Here is a 25,770-nt window from a genome sequence, read left to right on the forward strand (position 1 = left end):
TTAGATTTGAAACATGCTTCAAATCTTTACGTCGTAACTCAGCCGGACCCAGTTCCAATTGAGAAATCCGCTCGTCTGTATGCTAGTCTGACAGACAAAAAAACAACGCATGCTCAGAAGCAAGTACAAAACGGAAGTGCTCGGTCTGGTAAAACTAGTGTTCATATTGTAGGTGGCACATTCCTCACACTGCAAATTCTGTGATCATTGAATGCAGCACATTAATTGTCTTCTTTATAATGCTAGAAGAACGAAGTTGTTTTGCTGTTTATATTCACACAGAGTTCTCACAAACTTATTTCTGGATTATTTCTCTTAATCTCATGAATGATATTGTATTTTTTAAAAGCCATATCTCCATACTAATGCAAATCTCTATACTAATGTTTACACAATTGTTTTTTGGAGTCATCTTTTATTATTTTTTATTTCATCAAGATCTTTTTTTAGGATTGTTACAAAATTATTTTCTATTTATCTCCATATATCTTTTTATTTTTGGTGTAAAGTTACCACAAAGAACCTTATTTTTGTATATTTTTTGCTTTTTTTATTTTTTGGTGTAAAGTTACCACAAAAACATTATATAATTTTTTGTTTTTGGAACCTCAAGGAGGTTGTTGTCCCTTGTTAATTTGACATTGTCTTTAAAAAATTGATGTTAATAAAAACACATAGGCAAGCATTTTCATAAAATAAAATATCCATTTATTATGGTTAACAAAATAAAGATGAAGTCAACGCTGGAGAAATTTTTCGAATTTGTGAAGACTTTTGGCCCCAGGGCACACATCAAGTCTGTGGAAAAGAAAATTGGGATTTTGAGGAGTCCATATAATAGGGAGCACAATCTGGTCCAGGAATCCCAGAGATCAAGAGCAGCAGCAGATAACATATGTCCCAGGCTGTGGTACTACACTAGCCTGCGTCTTCTGACTGAAGCCAGGTCATTGCTTTCTTCTCTTTGTTCCAGCCTTCCCTCCATGCTGCCCTGCACCCTTCCCTGCAGCCTTCCCTGCAGCCTTCCTTGTAGGCTGGGGCTGTGGTGGTTGACTTGTGGCAGGAGGAGGAGGAGGAGGGGCTTGCTCATTTATTTGGGTGTTGACAGTTAACTCGCCCTTCAGCCCCTTGTGAAGGACATCAGAAAAAAGTTTTTCACACAGGAGGCGTTGGCCCTTCTCGATTTCGAGCAACCTGCTGGCTATATAGGAGCCATAGGCCTCTTCAGCTTTGGGGGGCTATTGAGGAAATTTGTAGCTTCTCTCATGAGGCACAGTGATGCCTCCTCTGTCACCGTCCCCTTTCTGGGCCTTTTTGTATGAAGGCGATTGTGTGAGGCTCCTACTGGGCCCGGCCACCTCCTGGCTGACACTAACCCCTGCCTCCTCCTGAATGACACTGGGCCCGGCCTCCTCCTGGATCACGACACATGCGTGATAGCTTTGTATACACACTGCGCATGCGTGAAACTCTGCCTGCCTCGCCCGCCCCTGACGTTCTTTTTTAACGAATATTCTCCACCCCTTCTCTCTACAGTGCGCAGTAGGAGCAACAATGGCAGAGACATAGCAGATGTGTACTAATTCTTCAAGTAATGAGGAAAGCCCGGAGCCCGAAATGTCCCGATCCAGGAAGAGGAGATTTAAGGCCTCCAATATGGCCTTTGAAGAGATGGTGGAGATGGTAGCATCAGCCTAATTTAAGAAAGGCAAAAATAATGGCAAAAGTGGTGAAGACCCTGCATCATCATTTTGGGGTACAGCGCTCTAAAGATCAGCTGAGGAAACGATGGTCCGACCTCAAATTCAGGGAGCCGAATCAGTACAGACGAATCCAGAAAGTGCTGAAAAAAAGTAAGTACATGTCGTGTGTTCATATTGTGATTATTACCTTGCATATCCATGTGGTTTTCTTTACTGTACAAGTTTTACTTGTTAAATGTTCATAGGAAACATTGTTCGTAGTAAACATCGTTTGTAGTAAACATTGTTTAAAAAAAAATACTATGTATTTAGTTGATACAGGGTTTAAATAACATTTTGGTCTTGGTAGTTTGTCTTATTAAAAGAAGTTTAGGACATTGTTGCCTAGATGTCTTTTGAAACTAGAATCAATAGCAAACTTAATTCAGTGGAATGTAAGGAGAGGACACTCAGCAGCTGTTTACACATCTGGACTCAAGAGCACTAGTGTGGGTCACCAGAATACATTTTTTTGGTTAACCCACACAGGTGCTCCAGTGGATACTTGTTGGGGTGTCTCTATCTGTGAAACGTGGCCAAAAAAGGTAAGTATTCCAGCTTGTTTCCTAGGAAATTATAATTATGTCTTCAACTTGGATCTCTGCCCAAACAGACAATTGTACACCACTTCAATGCAATGTTTCATATTCCTATTCCTGGACTCAAATATCTGTGTGCTAAGTATACCTTTTGTTTCATTCTCATAGGGGAGAAAAGACTCAGACAACCTGAACATAGGGACCCTCGACCTCACCAGCCCATTTGGCAAATCAGCCCAAGCCCCACGGAGGATGTGGAGGAAGGAGAGGTGGGCGACATGTGCACCCCACCAGGTGAGTGTCTGACACCCCAGCTTCTGGTAATCTATGTATGCCTGCATATTTCTAAATACATCTTTTTTGCATCAATTTTAGGTGATCTGGTTGTGGAAGGGGAAGAAGTGGTGGAAGCCAGGTTCAAGTGCCAGCGCCCCCCCCGAGGATGTGGACGAAGGAGAGGTGGAGGAAGTGTGCGACATGTGCACCCCACCAGGTGAGTGTCTAACACCCCAGCTTATGGTAATCTATGTATGCCTACATATTTCTAAATACATTTTTTTTTTGATTAATTTTAGGTGATGTGGAAGGGGAACCATTTACCACTGACAGTGATTAATTGGGCAGATCATGGCCTGGAATGGGGATATTGATGCCATGCACACTAGCCTTGACCTAATGCGTAATCGGCTGGACAATATGCAGCAGGAAATGAAGAACATGATCAAAGTTTTGGGGAGAATCTAAATCACTTTTTCACACAAAAAATCGATCATGTTCTTCATTTCCGGTTTTGCTGACCCCATTCTGGGCTTTGACTTTTAAACATTTTATGCCTGTTTGTAAAAAAATTTATAAAAAGCAAAACTAAAAAATATTTAGATGCCCGTTTGTTATAAAAGAATAAAAAAATAAATAAAAAACAGAGACCTGTTTGTTTAAAAAAAAAATGGAGGCCTGTTTGTTGAAAAAAAAAAAAAATAGAGGCCTGTTTGTTTAAAAAAAAATAGAGGCCTGTTTGTTTAAAAAACATTTAAAAAAATAAAAAATAGAGGCCTGTTTGTTTAAAAAAAAAACAAAAATAATTTTTTTTTTTTTTAAAGAAAAAAAAATTCTATTGTTTGAACAAAAAATTATATATATTTAAAATCCTAAAATTTTCACAAAGCACACGTGAATGTACACAGATTAAAACATCTGCTATTAAACAACAAGATGTGTGGCTTCTTCTTTCAATGCTCAATACCAGTTTTGGAAGTTATTTGGTGTTTACAGTGACAATGGGGCTTATTTACTAAAGGAAAATACACTTGGCACTAGGATAACCTAGGAGACAGCCAAAAAGAAAGGCAAGCAATAAATACAATTCGAGATTTTATCTGATCATTATTTTTTATTAAAAAAAAATTATAGATGGTCTGGCATTGCAATGGCCCCCCTACCCGTAAAAAAATAACATATTGATCCTGAACTTGATGGGCGCTTTGGGAGGCCAAGCCAGTACGGTCAGTATCCAAGCCCGTCAGAGGATTCTCTATAAGTCCGGCCTCAGGCCCAAGTGATACAATATAATTGCTCGAATGTTTGTTTAAATGATTGTGCAGGATGCAGCACGCTAGGACAAGGTGATTTAGTTTGTATTCCGCCATGTGGATAGCTGTCTGAAACAGGTGGAACCGGCTGGCCATGATCCTGAAGACATTCTCCACAGCTCTTCTTGCTCTGGCCAGCCAGTAGTTAAAAACCCTCCTCTCCGGCATGAGGGTCCTTTGGGGGATTGGCCTCATCATGTGCTTGCCCAGACCGAAGGCTTCATCTGCAATGAAGACAAAGAGGAGTCCTTCCACCTTATCTGCATCAGGTGGCAATCCCAGGCCACCAATCTGGAGACACTGGTAGAACTCCGTCTGGGCGAAGACTCCTCCATCCGACATCCGGCCATTCTTCCCCATGTCGACATACAGAAATTCAGAATACAATAGAAATTCAGAAATTCACAGAATATGCCGACACCACCGCCATTAAGACAATACTATGAAACCCCTTATAATTAAAATAGTATGACCCCGAATGAGGTGGTGGCACGATGTGGACGTGTTTCCCATCTATAGCCCCTCCACAATTGGGAAAGTCCCAACAGGTGGCAAAATGGGATGCCACAGTCTGCCATTCCTGTGGCGTTGAAGGAAACTGGGGAGTCAAACAAGAAAAAAAAATATAAGTACTTTTGCACATAACATTGCAAGCACATTACACACAAAACTTTCTTGCCAGGCATGAGTATAACATTAATTGTAATAAGTATTATTTAAAGACTAAAATATAAGGCTCACTTATCAGATTCATCACCCCCTCTGATGGCACATTGATACATTTTAGGGGGGGAGGGGATTCTAAATCAATTTAAGGACACACAGACCATTTGCAGACATTTTAGGGGGGAAGGAGATTCTAAATCAATTTAAGGACACACAGACCATTTGCAGACATTTTTTTTTTTTGGGGGGGGGGGGATTCTAAATCAATTTAAGGACACACAGACCATTTGGAGACATTTTAGGGGGGGAGGGGATTCTAAAGCAATTTAAGGACACACAGACCATTTGCAGTCATTTTAGGGTAAAGCATTACAATGGAGCTGACAAAATACATTGTTAAGTGACTACACTAGGTGGATATGGGCCCAGCATAGCATGCTGGGGAGGTTAGTGAATGCTAATATGCATGCAGTACAAAAAGAGCATTACAAAATTACAGCATGGATGAGGACAAAGGGGACATTCACACTATATTGCAATCATGGTAATTAGTGTTTGAGTAAAGAAATACATTACATTAGCAAACATTAAATACAATAAAATGTGATGTTAAAGGTTAAAAATTCTTACCTTAATATAATCCTTCTGCAGGACCTGGATGATGGCAGAACAGGTCTCTTGGGATAATGATCCCCAGAGCCTGGGGGGAGATGCCTGTCGAGAACGTAAGGTCCTGCAGGCTTCTCCCCGTCTCCAATTCCTGCAACGTGGCGACTAGCCTCTGCCCTGCAGTGATGGCTTTCCTCATGCAGGTATCCTGCCTGCTGATATAAGGGGTCAGCAAAGCCAACAAACGGTCAAAAATGGGGTTTGTCATACGGAGAAAATTCCTGAAATCCTCAGGGTTATTCTCACGGATCTCACGGAGCAAAGGCATGTGAGAGAATTGGTCATGCTGGAGCAACCAATTCTTCGTCCATGAACTCCTCCTCGCCCTGTTCATGGACTGGGCTTGGGCTGAAGAATGAACTACAGCACCAAGCACATACAATGCACGAGCTCTACGACGAGTACGTACACGCAACATGGCTTCAAAACAGTCTGCTGGTCAGAACGAACTTAACAGAACGCACTGAAGGACAGCAAGGCCTGTGAAGAGCGAGCTGAAAATCAGCAACGAGTGGACAATAACACACTGAATAAATCAATGCGAACTGACTGCACACACTGAAAAGCAGATACAAACCTCACAAGCACAAACTGAACAACAGTTAAATGATCTGATGAGTCTCACAAGCGCGAATCGTCTCTCACCAAACTTCTACTAACACAAGATAAACACGAGATTAGCAGAAGGGGCCCAATGGGTGGCGCACAAACTAATGAACTTCCGATTTATAGCCTCGTCGGACCTGGTGTACGTCACCGCGTACTAGACGGTCGGACTTTTGTGTGACCATGTGTGCACAAGTCCGTTCATCCTAAAGTCCGTCGGAAGTCCATCAAAAGTCCGATGAAAGTCCGCCGGAATGGCCGTCGGACTTTTGTTGCCGAGAAGTCCGCTTGTGTGTACGCGGCATTAGAGGTGTACTCACTTTTGTTGTCAGCAGTTTAGACATTAATGTCTGTGTGTTGAGTTATTTTGAGGGGACAGAAAATGTGCACTGTTATACAAACTGTACACTCACTACTTTACACTGTAGCAAAGTGTAATTTTTTCAGTGTTGTCACATGAAAAGATATAATACATTTATCGGCGTATAACACGCGCCGGCGTATAACACGCACCCCAAGTTTAGGAGGGAATTTTAAGGAAAAAATCTTTTAGGAGGAAAGTTTAAGGAAAAAAACTTACATTTAAATGCCCATCAATGCAGCCTCATCAGTGTCCATCTGCAGCCTTGTCAGTGTCCATCTGTAGTGTTGTCCCTGATTGCAGCCTTGTCCCCCATTGCAGCCTTGTCCCCCATTGCAGCATTGTCCCCCATTGCAGCCTTGTCCCCCATTGCAGCCTTGTCCCCCATTGCAGCCTTGTCCCCATTGCAGCCTTGTCCCCATTGCAGCATTGTCCCCCATTGCAGCCTTGTCCCCCATTGCAGCCTTGTCCCCATTGCAGCCTTGTTAGTGTCCATCTGTAGTCTGTGCATCTTTGAAAATGGCGCCGCCGTTCTCGGACGCTTTCGGCCATTCTCGGCGGCTCTCGGATGCTCTCGGACGCACTCGGCTTTCGGGGGCTCCCGCGGGACTGCGAGAGGCGCCGAGAATGGCCGAAAGCAGCCGAAAGCCGTCGAGAATGGCCGAGAGCCGCCGAGAATTGCCGAAAGCGGCCGAGACCCGCCGAGAATGGCCGAAGGCGGGCGAGAGCCACAGAGAATGGCGGCGCCATTTTCAAAGCCTCCGAGAAAAGCTAAAAGCCGCTGAGAACGGCCGAAAAGCTTACAATCGGTGGGGGATCGGCGTATAACACGCACCCACGATTTTCCCCTGATTTTCAGGGAAAAAAGTGCGCGTTATACGCCGATAGATACGGTATTTAGAAACATGTGAGGGGTGTACTCACTTTTGGGAGATAATGTAAATGTGACAGCTTGCCACTCATGTTATTAGGCCAGTAGCTGCCAGCTTCCTAGCAATCACTGATGCATGCTTGACAGGCCATTTAGCTGTCCGCCAGAGATTCTTCTTATTATTACTATTACATTCAATTTCACTTTTATTATAATGTAGGTCTAAAACAGACTTTTCAGTAAAATGCAAGGTCAACATATAGTGTCTGGGCCTTCTCTCCCTAGCTCTTAGTATGTGAAAAAGTTGTTGCCATAATATCCTATAGAGCAGGGGTAGGCAACCTTAGATAGGTGGTGATCTACCTGGACAACATGGGAAAAGTCAAAGATCACTGGGCACACACCCAATGTTGCCTCCTCATCGCCTGATTTAAACCTATAATTGCCATACTTCCATGTTCAATCGCATGCATTTCACTGCAATTATGGTTTAAACCAGGCCCATCTCCTCACTATGTGTCAAACACACTTGGATCACGTTTCAGAGGAGCAGCATTGCCTACCGCACTTGTGAATGAGCCCTTCATTGTATTTGGCGACAGCACTCTTAGGGTTTGGTCACACATGAAGTTGGGGGGTGGTAAAACCCTGCATTTGAGCCATGAAGGAGTACACATGCTGCGGCAGGGATTATACCCTGTCGCTTTCAGCAGGTGATTACGACTCATTCAAGTGAATGGGGCCACTCTAAAAATGTTCTGCATGCAGTTGCAGCTTGCTAGTGTGGGGTCAAATCAAGTGGTAAGTAGGCAATACAATTCACACCCACACTGCCTGCTTTAACTGCTGGTTCCCTCTACTCCACAAGGTTGCAGGGTGCTTCACTTGAATGAGTCACACTTAATGGGTGTACCTGCCAAGTGTGACAGGGTGTATAATTCCTGATGTGGCCATGACATGTATACACCCCTGGCCACTGCAGCTAAAAGGGGTGCAGTTGGGGGTGGTAAAACAGGGCTCAACTATGGTGTTTTACTCCCCCCACACACACCACAACAAGCCCTTACTGTTGTGAGCCCGATTATAGTTGCTTTTCTAGGGATCCCTGGGATGTGGACAGAGAGGGACCTCTAGGATGAGGACAGAGAGGGTCCCCTGGGATAAGCACAGAGGGAGACCCCTGGGATGAGCACAGAGGGAGACCCCTGGAATGAGCACAGAGAGGGACCCCTGGGATGAGCACAGACAGGAACCCCTGAGATGAGCACAGACAGGAACCCCTGGCATGAGCACAGACGGGGATCCCTGGGATGAGCACAGAGGAAGACTCCTGGGATGAGCACAGACAGGAACCCCTGGCATGAGCACAGACGGGGATCCCTGGGATGAGCACAAATGGGGACCCCTTGGATGAGCACAGATGGGGACCCCTGGGATGAGCACAGACTTACCTCCACTGTGCAGTACATTTTGCACAGAGTGGCCCTGATCATCCTCTTCTGGGGTCCCCCGGCGGCGCTATCAGCTCCTCCGCGCATTGTATAACCCCCTAGGAGAAGCACTCACCTGGGGGATTACCTTGTGGGCATGCTCTCGAGTCCAGCATTTGCGTCCATAGATGCAGAATGCAGGACTCGGCCCCGGCACCCGGCACCCACGTCATTGGATTTGATTGACAGCAGCGGGAGCTAATGGCTGCGCTGCTATCAATCTATCCGATCAAGAGCTGAGAACCCAGGGCAGAGAAGGTGAGCGTGTCTCCACCGAGGGAACAAACTGGTTCAGGTAAGTAAAACGGGGGGGGCTAGGGGGCCAGTCACTGTCGGAAGTTTTTTCACCTTAATGCATAGGATGCATTAAGGTGAAAAAAGACAAGGGTTTACAACTACTTTAACTGCAGCAGGGAATGTCAGATCACCAGGCTGACCAGGCAGTTTGACAGGACTGTGAAAACCTCAGGACTGGATGGGCAGAAACACAAATCATTTAGCAGGTGTGACAAACAGCCCCTGTCAGTTGTCAATGGAGTGTATCTGCCACATAGAATTTTGAGGTTCTTTAGGTAAATGGGTGGCAGTGAGAGGTCTGTAGCAGGATGCAAGAAGTTAAGCACTGACCACACCTTGCTCCCCACCTGTTATATAATTTGAGTTCCTTGGGTCAATCTGTGTTGGTGCTGAGAAAGGAGACAAGTAGGCTGTGAGGGAACATGTCTGCAGAACTGGAGCAGACCCAATTAGGTCTATTTATTAGCCAAAAAGCTAAAAATTGTTTTGCTGGACTTTTGTTTTTTGAACTGTGTTTCCTACCCCTGCTCAGGAATCATTTTGTTTGTTCTACATGCTGAGCAATATACACAGGCAGAAACCCCTTAACCTTAAATGCAGCTTGGATCACTTCTCTGAGAACTCTCCGCTGAACCCCACAATTGGTGGAGAATGCGGGTAATCCCTCTGATCCACGCTAAAAGGCAGGTTTGCTGGCTATGTTGTGTACCTCTTGTTAAAACCTGCATTGAGATAAGCTGTGTGAATATTGTGTAAGTGGTGTTAAAAAGACAGCAGTGTGTGTCCATAACACTTAAAGCTACAGTGTACTGCAGTGTAATTGTGAATCTGCAGCATGAAGGACTTGATAAAGCCCTTGCTCCAAAGTAATTCTGCACAGCAACAGACTTTTCAGGAAGTCCTGGCTCAGCAGAAGCAAGCTGCTGCACAACAACAAGAACTCAATAAATTGCTGGCTTCCCAGCAGCAGCTAGTCCAAGCAACCAGCCAGCAAACTGCTGCTGCACAGCAGGAAACTAACAGACTGTTGGTCACTCGGCTGGTGTGTATGGATGCTCAAGTGACTGCCTTAGCTCAGGCAACTAGGGTTTAAGTGGCTGCTCTGGCTCAGACAACAGAGGCACAAGTACCTACTTTGGCTCAGGCAGCCGAGAAAGGCAGAAAGTGCTACAGTGGCTGGCACCCCAGACTGCAAGTGTTTCCACTGGGTCCCCTGGTGACACCCTGCCAGATACCAAGAGTCACCTTCTACAAAAAATTACATCCAGGATGATGTGGAGGCCTTCTGTTGTACTTTTAAGAGAACTGCTGAGGGGCAGGTCTGGCCTAAAGACTGCTTGGCTGCCCCACTGTTAACGACTTGCCTGCTGAGGATGCCCAAGATTATGACAAACTAAAAGCTGAAATCTTGTGGCGTCTGTGGGTCACAACCACAGTGAGAGCGCAGCAAGTACACAGCTGGAGTTTCAAGGCAGATGGATCCCCTCGCTCCCAAATGTATGACCTAATCAACCTGGTCAAACAATAGCAAAAGCCTAAAATAATCACAGGGTCCCAAACAGCAGAGAGAGTTGCAATGGACTGTTTTCTGAGAGCTCTACCTCCTGAGTTGAAGAGGTGGGTTAGGCAAGCTGATCCAAATTCGAAGGATGATCTGCTTGAGCTGGTGGAATGCTAATTTGCTGCAGAGGACCTGGTTGCTGGGTCTGCAGTTTCAACATCCCTAATGGTTAAAAGATTTCAACGCACTCTTCCCAACTCACACATTCCTGTAAAAGTGGCTGTATGTCTAAGTGGGTGCTGAAGTTACCACCGGCTGGAACCATGGGCAATCAGAATGAGGAATGTCATCAGCACAGATGGGGTCACCAGTGCAGACGGGGTCTTTTTTCACATTAATTTTTATTAAGAATTTTCCAAGATATATACAGAGTGTACAACCGTATAGAAGGAACAACAAGGGAGATATAGTCACAGGAAACATTGTAGCCATATGTATCAAGTAACAAGAACAGTTAGGTTCAACATATACAGATAAGAATACTCGTTAGAGAAACAATATTGACATATGTTGTGGGAGATTAGTTTAGAAATGGGTTTCGGGTACAATGACACGAAATAACATACGGTAAATATATGCGATAGATAGATAAAATAAAATGAAATATGATAGAATAACACATTATAAAATTAAATAAAATTTAAATTAAAATAGAATTAAAGTAGAATTATGCCCCGTACACACGGCCGGACTTTGTTCGGACATTCCGACAACAAAATCCTAGGATTTTTTCCGACGGATTCCGACGGTGTACATATTATAAAGCAGCAATTAAGTAGGCTTAAGACAAGATACTAGGTAAGTGTGTGTAATGGCCACATGCGTAAGCTAAACTGAGAGCATTGTGCAGCAGGGAAACCATGAGGCTAAAGTAAACTATACTATATACTATATATACTATACTACCTATGTGTTAGCTGCCTCTACCATTATTGATTTAGCACAGTGCAGATTTTGACACAGATTCACAGTTTACTATTGTTGCTAAGCAACAAGGGCGAGTTCTCCAATAACATTTCCCACTGCACCCAACTGAAAATCCTTCGACTGACAGTGAAGGTGGAGCATCCAACAGATCCACAGCTCCTAAAACTGTGAATAGCACTCCCTTTTTTCCAAGGGTAGGAGACAGAGAAGAACCAGTAGGGGCATCAAGAGGTCGCAGCACCTATCAAACTCACAGTGGTCATCAACAGACAGGCAGAAGAGCCCGGTAATCAATCTGTCATTCAGGACCATCACAGAGGGTGAATTACACCTCTTGTCTAAAGGTCTTTCATTCTGTTCTGTGGCTAGGTTTAACAGATTTGATTTTGAAATAGAACTGTTCAAGTTGGAGAGGACTTAAACAATTAAGCAATTCTTTCACACATAACTAGGGACCATGGCGATGGCCAAGGGCCCACCATTCAATTTTAAGAGTAAATCCATGCCTTCCGGGCAATTCCGGGCAATTGTATATGACTGTCCATAGACAGTCATATACAAATGTTGAAACATTATCTTTGTTCTAGTGTGTCTACGAGGAAATACACCAATTTGGATCCAGATTAATTCAAGGCATTAAAGATGCTTAGGGATGAAAAGAACATTATTATTAAGCCTGCCAAAAAGGGCGGGGCGATTGTGGTCATGGACTATAAGGATTACAGGGAAGGCATGATGGTGACGTTAATGGACACTACCAGCTATGCCTCTAAAAGAGATCCAAAACAGTGTATCAAAAATGCCTTGTTCTCTCTTATTAACATTTGATTATCAAATGGTTGGATCTCTACTGAGACAGCAGATTTTTTGCTGGATGAACATTTAAGACTACCGGTTAATTACGGGTTACCCAAGGTCCATAAGGGAACCACACCTCTAAAATTCACGCCTATAGTCTCAGGATCAGGATCGAGTACTCAACCTTTGGCTGATAGACTTTTAACTTCAGCTGTTAGTCAAGAACCTGCCAGTTTATGTCAGGAACATGAGTGACTTTTGGATAAACTTGTGAGATGCTTGACATTTAATGTAAATTGGAAATTGGCAACTATGGATATCTCGTCTCTATATATGAGCATATCAAAAGAAGCCAGTTTGATGGCAGTGAGGTATTTTCTATCCAAATCATCAGTACAGAATCTTCCATGTAAATATCTGACCAAGTGCTTGCAATTTGTAATTGAAAGTAAAATCTTTGCATTTGAAAGAAGTACACTCAGATTTAAGGTACAGCTATGGGTAGCTCTGCTGCCCCTTGGTTTGCAAACATGTTTGTTGGAACACAATATCTACCCCACGACTCTTTTTTTCTGAACATGTTAACCACTTAACCACTGCGGCAGGGCGGCTCTATTGCGCAAAACCACGTACCCATACATCATTTTGTGTAATAGATACTGTGGGTGCACATGCCACGATGTTTGCTGGCCACCTGCGATCGCTACACAGAGAGGCATAACGGGGATCTGCCTATGCAAACAATGCAGATCCCCATTCTAAAAGAGGAGTACAGAGAGATTGTTTGTTTCTAGTAATCAGGAACAGCGATCTCGGTGTACTCCCTGTCAGTCCATCCCCCACACAGTTAAAAAGCACCTCCCTAGGACACACTTAACCCTTTGATCCTGGTGTTAACCCCTTCCCTGCCAGTGTCATTTATACAGTGATTAGTGCATTTTTTTAGCACTGATCGCTGTATTGGTGTCCCTGGTCCCCAAAAAGTGTCACTTATGCCGCGTACACATGGACTTTACGGCATACTTGGTCCGGCAATCTTTTCAACGGACTTTGTAGCGTAGGTGCGCTGGACTCAAATATGGACGGACTTAGACACACACGATAACTCCAAAAGTCCGATGGTTTTGAACGCGGTGACGTACAGCACGCACGAAGGGACTAGAAAAAGGAAGTTCAAGCCCCACTATGCCACCCTTTCGGCTCCTTCTGCTAATCTCGTGTTTATCTTGTGTTAGTAGAAGTTTGGTTAGAGACGATTTGCGCTTTTCACACTTCAGCTTATTTCGATCTATTTTTGCGGTTCAGTTTGTGCTCGTGAGGTTTGTATCTGCTTTTCAGTGCATGTTGGTTAGTTTGTAGCCTGCCTAGCAGGCCATTCTGGTCCGCTCGTTCCTGATTTTCAGGTTGCTCTTCATAGGTCTTGCTGTTCTTCAGTGCGTTTGTTCTATGTTTGTTTGTTTGACCAGCCGACCGTTTTGAAGCCATGTTGCATGAAAGTACTCGTTCTCAAGTTTGTGCTGCATGGGGACTTGGTTTTGGGGTTAATACTTTGACCCGAGTCCAGTCCATGAACAGGGCAAGGAGGAGTTCATGCATGAAGAATTGGTTGCGCCAGCATGACCAGTTCTGTCACATGCCTTTGCTCCGTGAGATCCGTGAGAATAATCCTGAGGTTTTTAGGAACTATCTCAGGAGGAAGGACCCCGTTTTTGAATGTCTGCTGGCTATGCTGACCCCCTATATCAGCAGGCAGGATACCTGCATGAAGCAAGCCATCACTGAGGAGCAGAGGCTAGTTGCCACTTTACGTTATTTGGCGACTGGGAGAAGTCTTCAGGACTTGAAGTTCTCGACAGGTATCTCCCCCCAGGCTCTGGGGATCATAATCCCAGAGACCTGTTCTGCTATTATTCAGGTCCTGCAGAAGGACTATATGAAGGTAAGTTTTTACTTTAACATTACATGATATGTGTTTAATGTTTGCTAATGTATTGTCTAAATGTCCTCGTTACCTAATTACCATGTTTGGAATATGCTGTGAATGTCCCATTTATCTTCATGCATGCCTGTTTTTTTACATTAATCATTTTTTGTCCTAAATGCATATTTACCTTCAATAACCTCCGCACCATGCAGTCCTGGGTCCATTTATACCTCTAGCCTATAGTCCCTTGAACAATGTATGTTGTCAGCTCCATTGTACTGTTTTACCCTCCCCCACCCCCTCAAATGTTAGCAACTGTCAGGTGTGATCTTGGCCCCAATCAGAACCCCTCCCCCACCCCCTCAAATGTTAGCAACTGTCAGGTGTGTTCTTGGCCCCAATTAGAACCCCTCCCCCACCCCCTCAAATGTTAGCAACTGTCAGGTGTGTTCTTGGCCCCAATTAGAACCCCTACCCCCACATACAAATTGATCAATGGTCCATCAGAGGGGGTGAGTAATCTTATAAGTGGGCCTTATGTTTATATTTTTTTTCTAAAAATAACACATATTAAGAATGTTCGACTGCTGTTGTTCAAGAATGTTTGTGTAATCTGATATCCAAGTTATGTTTAAAAGTACTTATATTTTTTTTTTTACTCCACAGTTTCCTTTGAACACACAGGATTGGCAGACTGTGGCCTCCCAGTTCGCTGACCATTGGGACTTTCCCAACTGTGTCGGGGTGATCGATGGGAAGCATGTCCGCATTGTGCCACCACCATTTCTACAACTATAAGGGGTTCCATAGTATAGTTTTGATGGCCGTGGTCTCGGCACAATTGGAATTTCTGTTCGTGGACGTAGGGAAGAACGGCCGGATGTCTGACGGAGGAGTCTTTGCACAGACCGAGCTGTGCCAGCGTCTCCAGACTGGTGGCCTGGGATTGCCACCTGATGACCAGAACGTGGATGGACTCCCCTCAGTTTTCATTGCTGATGAAGAGTTTGCTCTCGGCGAGCACTTGATGAGGCTGTTCCCCCAAAGGACACTCACGCCTGAGAGGAGGATATTTAATTACCGGCTGGCCAGAGCAAAAAGAGTTGTGGAGAATGCCTTTGGGATTCTGGCCAGCCGGTTCAGTTTGTTCCTCTCGGCAATCAATCTGGCAGAATACAAGATTAATTATGTGATCATGGCTTGCTGCTTACTGCATAATTTCTTGAGACGTCATTCTTTGACATATATAACTTCTGTTGGGCCTGAGGCCGGACTTGGTGTTGAAGAACCGCTCAAAGGACTTGAAAGTGGCCGTATTGGGTTGGCCCCCCAAACCGCCCGTCAAGTGCGTGACAGATATGTCAATTATTTTAATGGTCAGGGGGCCATTGCAATGCAACAAGAGCTTTAAGATTTTCATTAAAAAAATTTAAAAAATTTTGGCAACAATCTCTTGTTTTGATTCTTGTTTGCATTTAGTTTTGTCTGTCTCCTAGTGCACTTGTAGCAGTAAAGTGCATTTCACTTTAGTTAATAAGGCCCTTTGTCACTGTAACCACACAAAAAATAACAAACTGTTATTGATAAATAATAAGCCACACACATTGTAGTAGTAAAAACATTTTACTCTGTGCACATTGAAAGGTGCATTTTGTTTGAACGTGTTTATGTTTTTTTTTTGGTAACAGTATATTTCTATTTATTTTTAGTTTAGGCATATTTGTATAAAATATAAATTGTTTACAAAATTTGGCTTGACAACAGGGTTTTTAAAAACATAAGAACCAAAAATAACAGAAACTTACAAAGTTCAACATGCCAATAACGATGCTGGTGATATCACCCATGTAAAACAAAAATTTGGCAGATACTATCTCCCATCATGGGGGAGCAATGGACGTGTTTTGTGTGTGCAATCCCTTTGTTCCGCTCACAAAATAACATTATTCTGATGAAGGGGTTGCAAACACAAAACAAGTACATTGATATCCCCTGATGGAAGATAGCACATGATGACACACCGTGTGCATCTGCTAAATTTTTTCATTAGTATTTATCAAGTAAAAACATTTTTAAAAAATAAAACTTGACAATGAAATGAAGAACATGATTGATGTTTTTAGGCAAAAAGTTATTAGATTCTGCCCAAAACATCAATCATGTTCTTCATTTCCTGTTGCATGCTGTCCAGCCGATTTCTCATGCTGTCAATTTGGTCACGCATTCTATCAATTTGGCCATTCCACACCATTATCTGCCTAATGAGTCTTTGTGCACTGTCTGTGCCAAATGGCTCTGCCGCTTGGCCTTTCACAACCAGAACATCACCTAAAATTTGTGATTAAAAACATTTTGTAAAATATGCACGCCTAAATAGATTAACTTAAGCTGGGGTGGCAGTCACTCACTTGGTGGGGTGGAAGTATCGCACACTTCCTCCACCTCTTCTTCCTCCAGCTCGTCGGGTGGGTGTGTTCTTGGGCTGGGGCTTGGGGTAATTTCAGCTTCAGGCTGGTGACTTGGGGGGGTCTTGGGATCCTTGGACTGTTGTCTGAGTCTTTTCTCCCCTATGAGAATTAAACAAAAGGTATAGTTAAAACACAGTGATATTTCAGTCTTGAAAAACGATTAAGAAACGTTGGTTAGAAGTTGTGGACAATTGTCATTTTGTTGCCCAAAAAATTTGGGAGACAGGATTAAAATTCACTCTGCCCAAAAATGCCAAAAAATACACATTTTCATGCAAGTTTCACAGATGCAGACACCTCAAGTATCCCCTGGAGCCCCTAAGTGTATTACCCCCAAAAATTGTCTCTGGTGTCACATAGTACACTAGTACTCGTGAGTCCAGATGTGGAAACAGCTGCTGTGTCCTGTCCTTACATTACACTGAATCATTTTTGAAGAAGCATTATAGTTTCAAACACATCTACACAACATCACCTCATTTTTGGAATACGACAAATTATCAAGACCTAAATGTATGTCCAACCCTGTACCATCGTATTTGGCGAAAAAAAAGGTCATTTTCTTTGTATCATATGTATTTTCAAAAGAACGGTCTTTACGAACGATGCTGTATAAACGAAAAGCATATGGATCAGCATGCAAGTTAAGTATCTCATTAGGAACACACAACAAGTACTTACTTTTTTTAAGCAGCTTCTTTATTCGCCAATATTGTTCAGGCTCCCTACTTTTGAGGTCAGACCACCGCTTCCTCAATTGTTTTTTAGCCCGTTTAGTGCCAAATTTTTGGTCAAGAGCGGTGACAACTGAGGACATTATTTTGTCCTTCCGCATATTGGGTCGGGTGTACTGTCCTTTTTTGCCATCACAGTCCTCCCTTCTCAATATGGGCACCATCTCCACCATCTCTTCAAAGGCCATGTTGGTGGCCTTATATCTCCTCCTGGATCTGGATGGTTGTGGCTCCGGGCTTTCCTCCGCGCTACTTGAAGATAATCTCTCCGCCATCTTTGTCTATATACTGCCACTGCGCAACAAAGAGTGAAGGGGCGGGGACAAATCGTACTAAAGAATGTCAGGGGCGGGTGATGCAGGCATAGCATGAAACATGCGCAGTGTATATAAAGCTATTACGCTGGCCTACGTATGTCCGAGTGGAAGTAGCGAGCATCAGAAATAAAGGTAAGATTAAACATGGGTATGTGTTTGGTGAATGTGTTTGGTGTGTGTGTGTGTGTATATGTGTACCCTAGATTCAGCCAAAAATAATACTGGGAGTTTGGACTGACATTTTTTCCTTGTCAAAAGAAGTTTATTGAGTATACAATGTTATAAAGATACATAAAGTAAGTTTACAAGGATCTATAAAGTAAGCTCATTGTTTTACAGTAGGGTTTATATAGGTAAATATCATGAAATTTCAAATATTAAACGTTGGGTTCACGTAAACCTAAATTAAAGATATATATCATTTCATTAGTTACTTTTGTAGGTATTTAAATGATTTATACCTACTATACATATTGTTTACAAGTAGAGTGTATATAGGTCAAATAAATTCTGATAATGAGCTTTAATCGTAAGGTGGAGAAAAGGAAAGAGAAAGAAGAAAAAGGGTTGAAAGGTAGAGGTATGGTCCACAAGGTTGTCCCGCTCGTCAGTTTATTATTCTTTTTAGTTCTCTTTGAAGCCTTAGAATGGGTGTCTCTGTAAGTCATTTAATCTGTTACCATGGCAACAGGACAGAGTCATTGAAGTTTGACAGGAACTGTTGTTTTATCCAAGGATGCCAAAGTTTTTCAAATTTTGGAATTTGATTTTGATCGATGGCTACCATCTTAGCATGGGACATTGTATTATTCATTCTGTGAATTGTTTCTGCTAGTACCAATGTAGGAGATTTCCATGCCTTGGCCACTGTTTGTTTTGCAGCCGTTATTAGTTGGATCATAAGTTTGAATTGAGAGAGTGTTAACCATTCCAGTTTTAGATTAAGTAAAGTTAAATATGGATCTGGTTGTATTATTTTTTTAAATATTTTAGATGCAATCACGAAGACTTCCTTCCAGAAGGTTTGGATTACTGGGCACGTCCACCATATGTGTAAATATGTGCCTAATTCTGGGCATCCTCGAAAACAAAGAGTTGAGGTATTAGGTGAATATTTTGCCACTCTAGCAGGTACAAGGTACCAGCGAGTTAGGACTTTATAATTTGTCTCCAGTGCTAAGATGTTGGGTGAAGATGACTTAGATGTGAGACATATGTTAGACCAGTCCGTGTCTTCTAAAGTTCGTCCCAGGTCCTCCTCCCACCTCTGAACGTAAGAGGGTCTATTAAGATTTGCTACTCCATATAATTGATTATAAAGTGATGAAATTGTACCTTTAGCAAATGGATCTTTTGTACAGATTGATTCAAAAATGGATAATTGGGATAATGGTGTATCCCCCTTTAGGAATGGTGTATAGAAATTTTTGATTTGGAGATATCTAAATATCTCAGAGTTTGGTAGATCATATTTTTCTCTAAGCGATGGGAATGAAAGGAATGATTTAGAAGCTATGAAGTCATTTAGTGTCTGAATGCCTGATGTTGTCCAAGCTTTAAAAGAATTTGGGTAGATCCATGCTGGATAAAAGGCCGGATTTCTGATAAAAGAAAGGAGAGGATTGTGTGGAGATTGTAACTGATATTTGGTTTTTAGTTTATCCCAGAGAGATAAGAAGTGTTTAGTTATGGGATTATGAATTTTAAAGCGGTCTTTAGGATCAAGCCATAATAAATTTGATATTAATAGAGGGTCATTTTCTGAAGCCTCTATAAATACCCATGATGGGATTTCCTGTTTTGCATGGTATTTGGACAGACTGGCCAAATGTGCTGCTCTGTAGTAGTTAGTAAAATTAGGGTATCCCAGGCCTCCTTTATTTTTGGGAAGATGTAGTGTGTTTATAGGTATACGTGGTTTAGAAGAGCCCCATATAAATGAAGTTGCTCTTTTTTGTACTATTCTCAAAAAATAGGAAGGAATTGGAATAGGGAGGACTCTGAATAGATAAAGCAATTTGGGTAGAATAGTCATTTTGATTGCATTAATCTTCCCTATCCAGGATAAAGGAAGTTGCGACCATTGTTTTATTAGATTTGTGATCTGTCTTAATACAGGAGGATAATTGGTTGAGAATAAGTCAGAATGAGATGCTGTTAAATGAATTCCAAGATATGGGATTGATTTTTCTGCCCATGTGAATGGGAGTGCAGCCCTAGCCGGGATCAATTCCATGTTTGTGAGTAAAATATTAAGCACTAGGCATTTCTTAGGATTAATCATAAGGCCGGATAGGGCTGCAAATCCATCAAGAGCTGGTATTAAGTTAGGACCAGAGACCTGTGGTGATGATAGAAAAAGTAATATATCGTCTGCAAATATACATAATTTGTGTGTAATACCTCCTACTTCAATGCCAGTTATAGTTTGGTTTGTTCTGATGTATTGGGCCATGGGTTCGAGTATAAGGGCAAATAATAAGGGAGATAATGGGCAACCCTGTCGGGTACCTCTTTCGATATTAAAGGCTTCAGATTTGTATCCAGCATATTTTATATAGGCTTTGGGTTTATTATATAATGCTTTGATCCATGTTAAAAAGTGGGGTCCAAAACCCCATTTTTGTAATGAATATTGCATATATTGCCAGGATACTGTGTCAAATGCCCTCTTAATATCGAGAGATAGAAAACATAAAGGGATTTTCCGTTTTTTAGCAATATGTGCCAATAAAACTGCCCTGCGTATATTATCGCCTGCCTGTCTATTTGGCATGAAGCCTACTTGATCTCTATGTATTAATTTTCCTATAATGCTATTGAGGCGTTTTGCTATTATTTTTGCTAATAATTTAATATCGAGGTTTAACAGAGAGATAGGCCGATAATTCACACAGGAAGTATCATCAGAAAGGGGTTTTGAGATCATACAAACAATTGCCATTAGTGTTTCTTGCCGAAAAGAATGTCCATCTAGAAGTTTGTTAAAAGTTTCAGTGAGAATGGGAGAGAGTATTTCTGAGAATGTTTTATATTATAAAGCCGAGTAGCCGTCTGGGCCTGGTCTTTTGTTAAGTTTTAGGTCTTTTATGGCGTTAGCAACTTCATCTATAGTTATAGGCTCATAAAAAACGGCTTTTTTGATTCTGAGATAACTCAGGTAAGGTTATTTTTGAGAAGAAGGATTCAGCTTCTGTAGGATTAAATTCATTGTTTGTCTTGTATAAAGTTGCGAGATGTGAGTGAAATTTATGGACTATTTTAACTGGATTACAAGTGTAAACATTTTTTGATAATTTCAAACGTATTGGTTTGAAAGATTTGTTAGTTGAATTTAATGCCCGAGCCAAATATGTACCTGGTTTGTTTGTATTCATGTAGAAATTGTGTTTGGAGCGTTTGAGGGATTTATCAACTGACTCAGTGAGAAATAGATCGTATTCCAATCTAGATTTTTCCAGATGAGATTTTGTACTCTGAGATGGATTATCTTGAAATGATATGTAGGCTGCATTAAAATTGAGTTCTAGTTTTTTGCTAGATTTTTGCGTTCCCGTTTAAATAGTGCCATTTGTCTTTGTATTGTACCACGCAAGACAGGCTTATGAGCTTCCCACAGTGTTATTGGGGAGATGTCTGTTGTATTATTAATTGATATGTATTCCTTTAAAGCTTGTTCAATGGCCATCTGATGTAGTGGGTGTTTGAGCATTATGTCCGGTAAGTACCACGTTGGGTCATGCGCTTTTGGTATGGCTGAGGCTATAGTAGTGTATACTGCATTATGGTCAGACCACGGAATCGGAATTATATCTGATGCAATAATTTCTGGTATCATTCCTATTGTTAGAAAAATATGATCTATTCTGGTGAAGGTTTGATGAGGGTGCGAGAAATAAGTGAATTTCTTTTTCATTGGGTTACTTTCTCTCCATGAATCTACCAGATTGTATTTGGAAAGAAGTTGAGAAAAAGGTAATCTAGAGGTTATTTTGGATGGTGTAAAAGGTGATTTATCTAGAAATGGGAGGAGGACCTGGTTCGAATCCCCACACATTATCACTGTTCCTATTTTGTGTGTATTAATCACTTGTAATATATGTGAGAGGAATGGTGTAGGTTGTTTGTTAGGAGCGTAGTAGGAAATCACCGTGATTGCTGTATCCATTATATAACCCATGAGTATCAGGTATCTACCTTCTGGGTCTTTAATTTCTGATGATAAGGTGAATGGTGTGGATCGGTGAAATGCAATTAGAGTTCCCCTTTGCTTAGTACAGGCAGAAGCCGTGTAAATTTGTTGATAAAAAGGAGAAATATATTTTGGAGTAGAATCTTTGGTGAAGTGTGTTTCTTGGAGGCATACTATGTGAGTCTTCTTGTTATGGAAAGTACGGAAGGCTTTGGTCCTTTTTTGAGGGACATTTATTCCCTGAACATTCAGGGAAAGTATATTCAGTGGTGCCATGGCAATAGATCAAATAGTTTTGACTTACTTTTTGTTATGCAGAGCTGACTGCGCAGATCAACCTGTGTGGACAGAAGAGATGAATAGATAGAAAAGAAACCAGTGAATTCTGGAGTAAAGAGTAAACAAAAAACATATGAGATTAGATGATACATTGTATAAATTATTTTTTGCAAGTAATCACAATTTACCCGTGAAAGAGAATAAATATCTCTCTCAGGGGAATAAGTGCCTTCGTCACACTCCCACATAATATGGTTGGGAGAATGAGGAGGGCTAATGGGGGTACACGGATCTTCCGCTTACAGGAGAGAAGTGCTATGTCAAAAGACATCAAAATGATGTTTCATTAATTGGAGTGCAGAATATAGTTTTTGTTGAAATTATTTATTCCAGGGTGGTTGTATATGGTTAGTCTTGCCCTAGGCTAAATAATTCAGTAAGAAAGGTACTGTTAATAACTTTGGTATTGATGAAGATAGTTTGAATTATTTTGGGATTTTAACCCTTTTAGAGTAAACAATTACATATTTTATTCATATGTAACTGTTTAGATATGTTAACTCATAAAATTGAGGTTGTATTGCTTCAGATTAGAATAAACAAAAACATAATTCTAGGAACTAGTTAGGTAATAATATATTTGTTTTAAGAAAAGAAAGAAAAAGCTTCCATTACTTCTGGATTATTGAACATATTTGTCCTAAAAAGTAATAAATCTATTGTTATTACCTGATAATATATAACTGAACAAGAATTTCCTTATTTCACTTATATATTCTAAGGCTATATGAATCAGAAGTAATAAGAAATATAACTGGAATGTAACATGATCCCACACAGTGTGTGACTATCAGAATGCAGTTACATTCAGTTATAAATATAGGTTTTTTATAGAGAACCATCTCTTAGTATAATAAATGAAGAGATATCAGGAATTAGGATGTCAGTCCATTGAATCTTCTTGGTCCATGGATGATGTGGCATAACGGCCTCTTTTGTGAGAATGATGATTCCCATTTTGTTCTGAAATTTTCTGGGTGCTGCCTGAAGGTGAAGATGACGCCATTCTTCTGCGTGTGGGAGAGTTGCTGCTTGTGGGTTCTGTCAGATTTAATTTTAAAAGGGTTTGTTGTAGTTCATCTGCTGATCTGCTTCTGTAAATTGTACCTTGGTAGTTAAATCTGACTGAGAAGGGGAAGCCCCATTGATACATAATGTTGTGGCGTTGCAGTTCCATTAGTTGGGGTTTCATGGATCGTCTTTTAGTAATAGTAAGTTGGGATAGGTCAGCAAAAATTTGATAATTGTGTCCTTGAAAATTAAGTTCCTTTTTTTCTCTTGCAGCAATTAGTATTTGTTCTTTCGTTCTGTAATAATGAAATTTTGTGATTATATCACGTGGGGGTCCATCTTTCTTTTTGGCTGTGAGGGCTCTGTGTACTCTGTCCAGTTCTAAACGTTCAATAGGGATATCTGGCTTTAGTTCTTGTAATAGAGCAGTAATAGTAGATTGCAGGTCTGTCACAGTTTCAGGTATTCCCCTTATGCGCAAGTTTGAACGTCTGGCTCTATTTTCGTAATCTTCGAGCTTAGTTTGAAGTATTAAATTCTCTTTTTTTAATTGTTCCAATTCTGTTATATTTTCTTGGGTTGTAATTTCAATTTCATCCATTTTTATTTCTAAGGCTGCGGTGCGGTTTCCCAGCTCTCTTATTTCTTTGGTTAGGCTTTTTGTTATTTGGTCTGAGGTTTGTTTTAAAGCCTTATGAAGCATCTTTTCAAATTGTAATAATATTACTGGGGATACTGAGGAGGCTTGTGGAGAAGTTTGTGAGAGGATTTGTTCTGTATCTGACTCAAATGGAGATTCTTGCTGTGACATTTTCTGTCTGTGAGAGCGCCCTGATGCTGTATCTTGTGAGGTGACTGGAGCTGCTTCAGCTGCAGTGAGTGCCTGTGAGCTCTTTGTGAGGTGATTTTTATTTCTGCCACGGTTTCCTCCCAGTACCATATTTCCTACCCAAACTTTCACAGTTTGTTCCCTGGGGCAAAAAGGTTCAAATGGATACATTTTGAGCCTGCAGGCTCCGCTTTGTCCTTCTCTTCTCTCCTCAGCGGTGTGGAGCTCTAACAATGCATGTCTGCTCCGCTAGGCTCCGCCTCCTGCCCCCCTGGACTGACATTTTTTAACTTGTTTCTTGTCTTTCAGCAAAAATGAATCCCTTTAAGGATGAAGAATTTATGACCCATTTCATTGATTTGTATCAAGAAAAAAGAAATCTGTGGGAGGTCAAGCACCCATTATATTCGAATAGAGATGCAAGGAAGGCAACACTGGGCACACTTTTGGAATTTGTGAAGACTCGAGTCCCCCAGGCAGACCTTAAGTTTCTGGACAGTAAAATTGGTATCTTGCGCAATATGTACAGGCGGGAACACAATAAGATCCAGGAGTTGCGCAGATCCGGAGCAGCAGCAGACCAGGTGTATGTCCCCAAGCTGTGGTACTACCAAAAACTGCGATTTCTGGATGACCAGACAGAAGCAAGGCAATCACTTTTGACCCTTCTCTCCAGCCTTCCCTCCACCTCCACCCTTCCCTCCACCCCAGCTGAGGAGTCCCATGAAGAACTGGGCCCTTTCATGCTTGATGAAGTGGATGCGCCCAGCTTCAGCCAGGTATACTTTTTTGGTGAATTTGGGATTGTGGAAATATTAATGATGTAAACATAAAAAAATTCAAACTGCTTCACCAAAAATTACTTCATCACAATTATTAATATGTAGACATATCACTAGACAGTAGTGGCCAAAAATATACTTCAAATATTGGTGAGCAGCTAGAATAATGGTGGGGTCAAAAAGATAGCCTTTACTGCTTGTTTAGAATTATATTTGCAAGTCATGAGCTGAAAATTGTGTGTGATTGCGTAATTAAAACTACCGGTATGTCCCTTTTTTTTACCCAGGATGAGCTCAGCCAGGAGGAGGCCGTGCCCAGAGGTATACAGGAGAAGGCCTTGCCCAGTGGGAGAGAGAAAGAGGCCATGGCTGGGCCCAGTAGAAGCCTCACGGAATGTCAGGTGCCTCCCCTTCGCATTAGCACAAAAAGGTCCAGGAAGATGACCCGAACTGAGGAGGAATCACTAGCCCTCATTCGGGAAGCCAGCCAAATCCTCAGCATACCACCCAATGCAGAAGAGGCGTATGGAACATATAAGGCCACCAGATTGCTGGAACTCGAAAAGGGGCAATGCCTCCTCTGTGAGGGTCTTATTTTTCAAGCGTATCAGAAGGGCTTGAGAGGGCAGCTTACTGAAAAAACATATATAGCAGATGAAGCCACTCCTCCTGCTACTCCTCCTCATCCTCCTCCTGCCCCAAGTACACCACCAGAGGCACAGCCTCCAAGGAAGGCTGCAGAGAAGCGTGGAGGGAAGGCTGCAGGGCAGCATGCAGGGAAGGCTCCACGGAAGAGTCGAAGGTGATTGCCTGGCTTCTGTCTGGTCTGACTTCGGACTGTGCTCCCTAGTTGCAAGATACCAATTTTTTTGTCCTAAAACTTGATGTGTGTCCTGGGGGGCAAAAGGCTTCATACATTCCAAAAGTGTCTCTAGTGTTGCCTTCCTCATTTCTGTTTTGACCAAAATAAATGTATCTTTTAGTTACCTTACATTATTGACTATGTGTTTTGATTCAAAAAGGACATTTGGTTTGTGAGTAGGCAGGTACAGGTCAAA

The sequence above is a fragment of the Aquarana catesbeiana genome, linkage group LG01, assembly GCF_042186555.1.
Source record: "Aquarana catesbeiana isolate 2022-GZ linkage group LG01, ASM4218655v1, whole genome shotgun sequence".
Taxonomy (NCBI): Eukaryota; Metazoa; Chordata; class Amphibia; order Anura; family Ranidae; genus Aquarana; species Aquarana catesbeiana.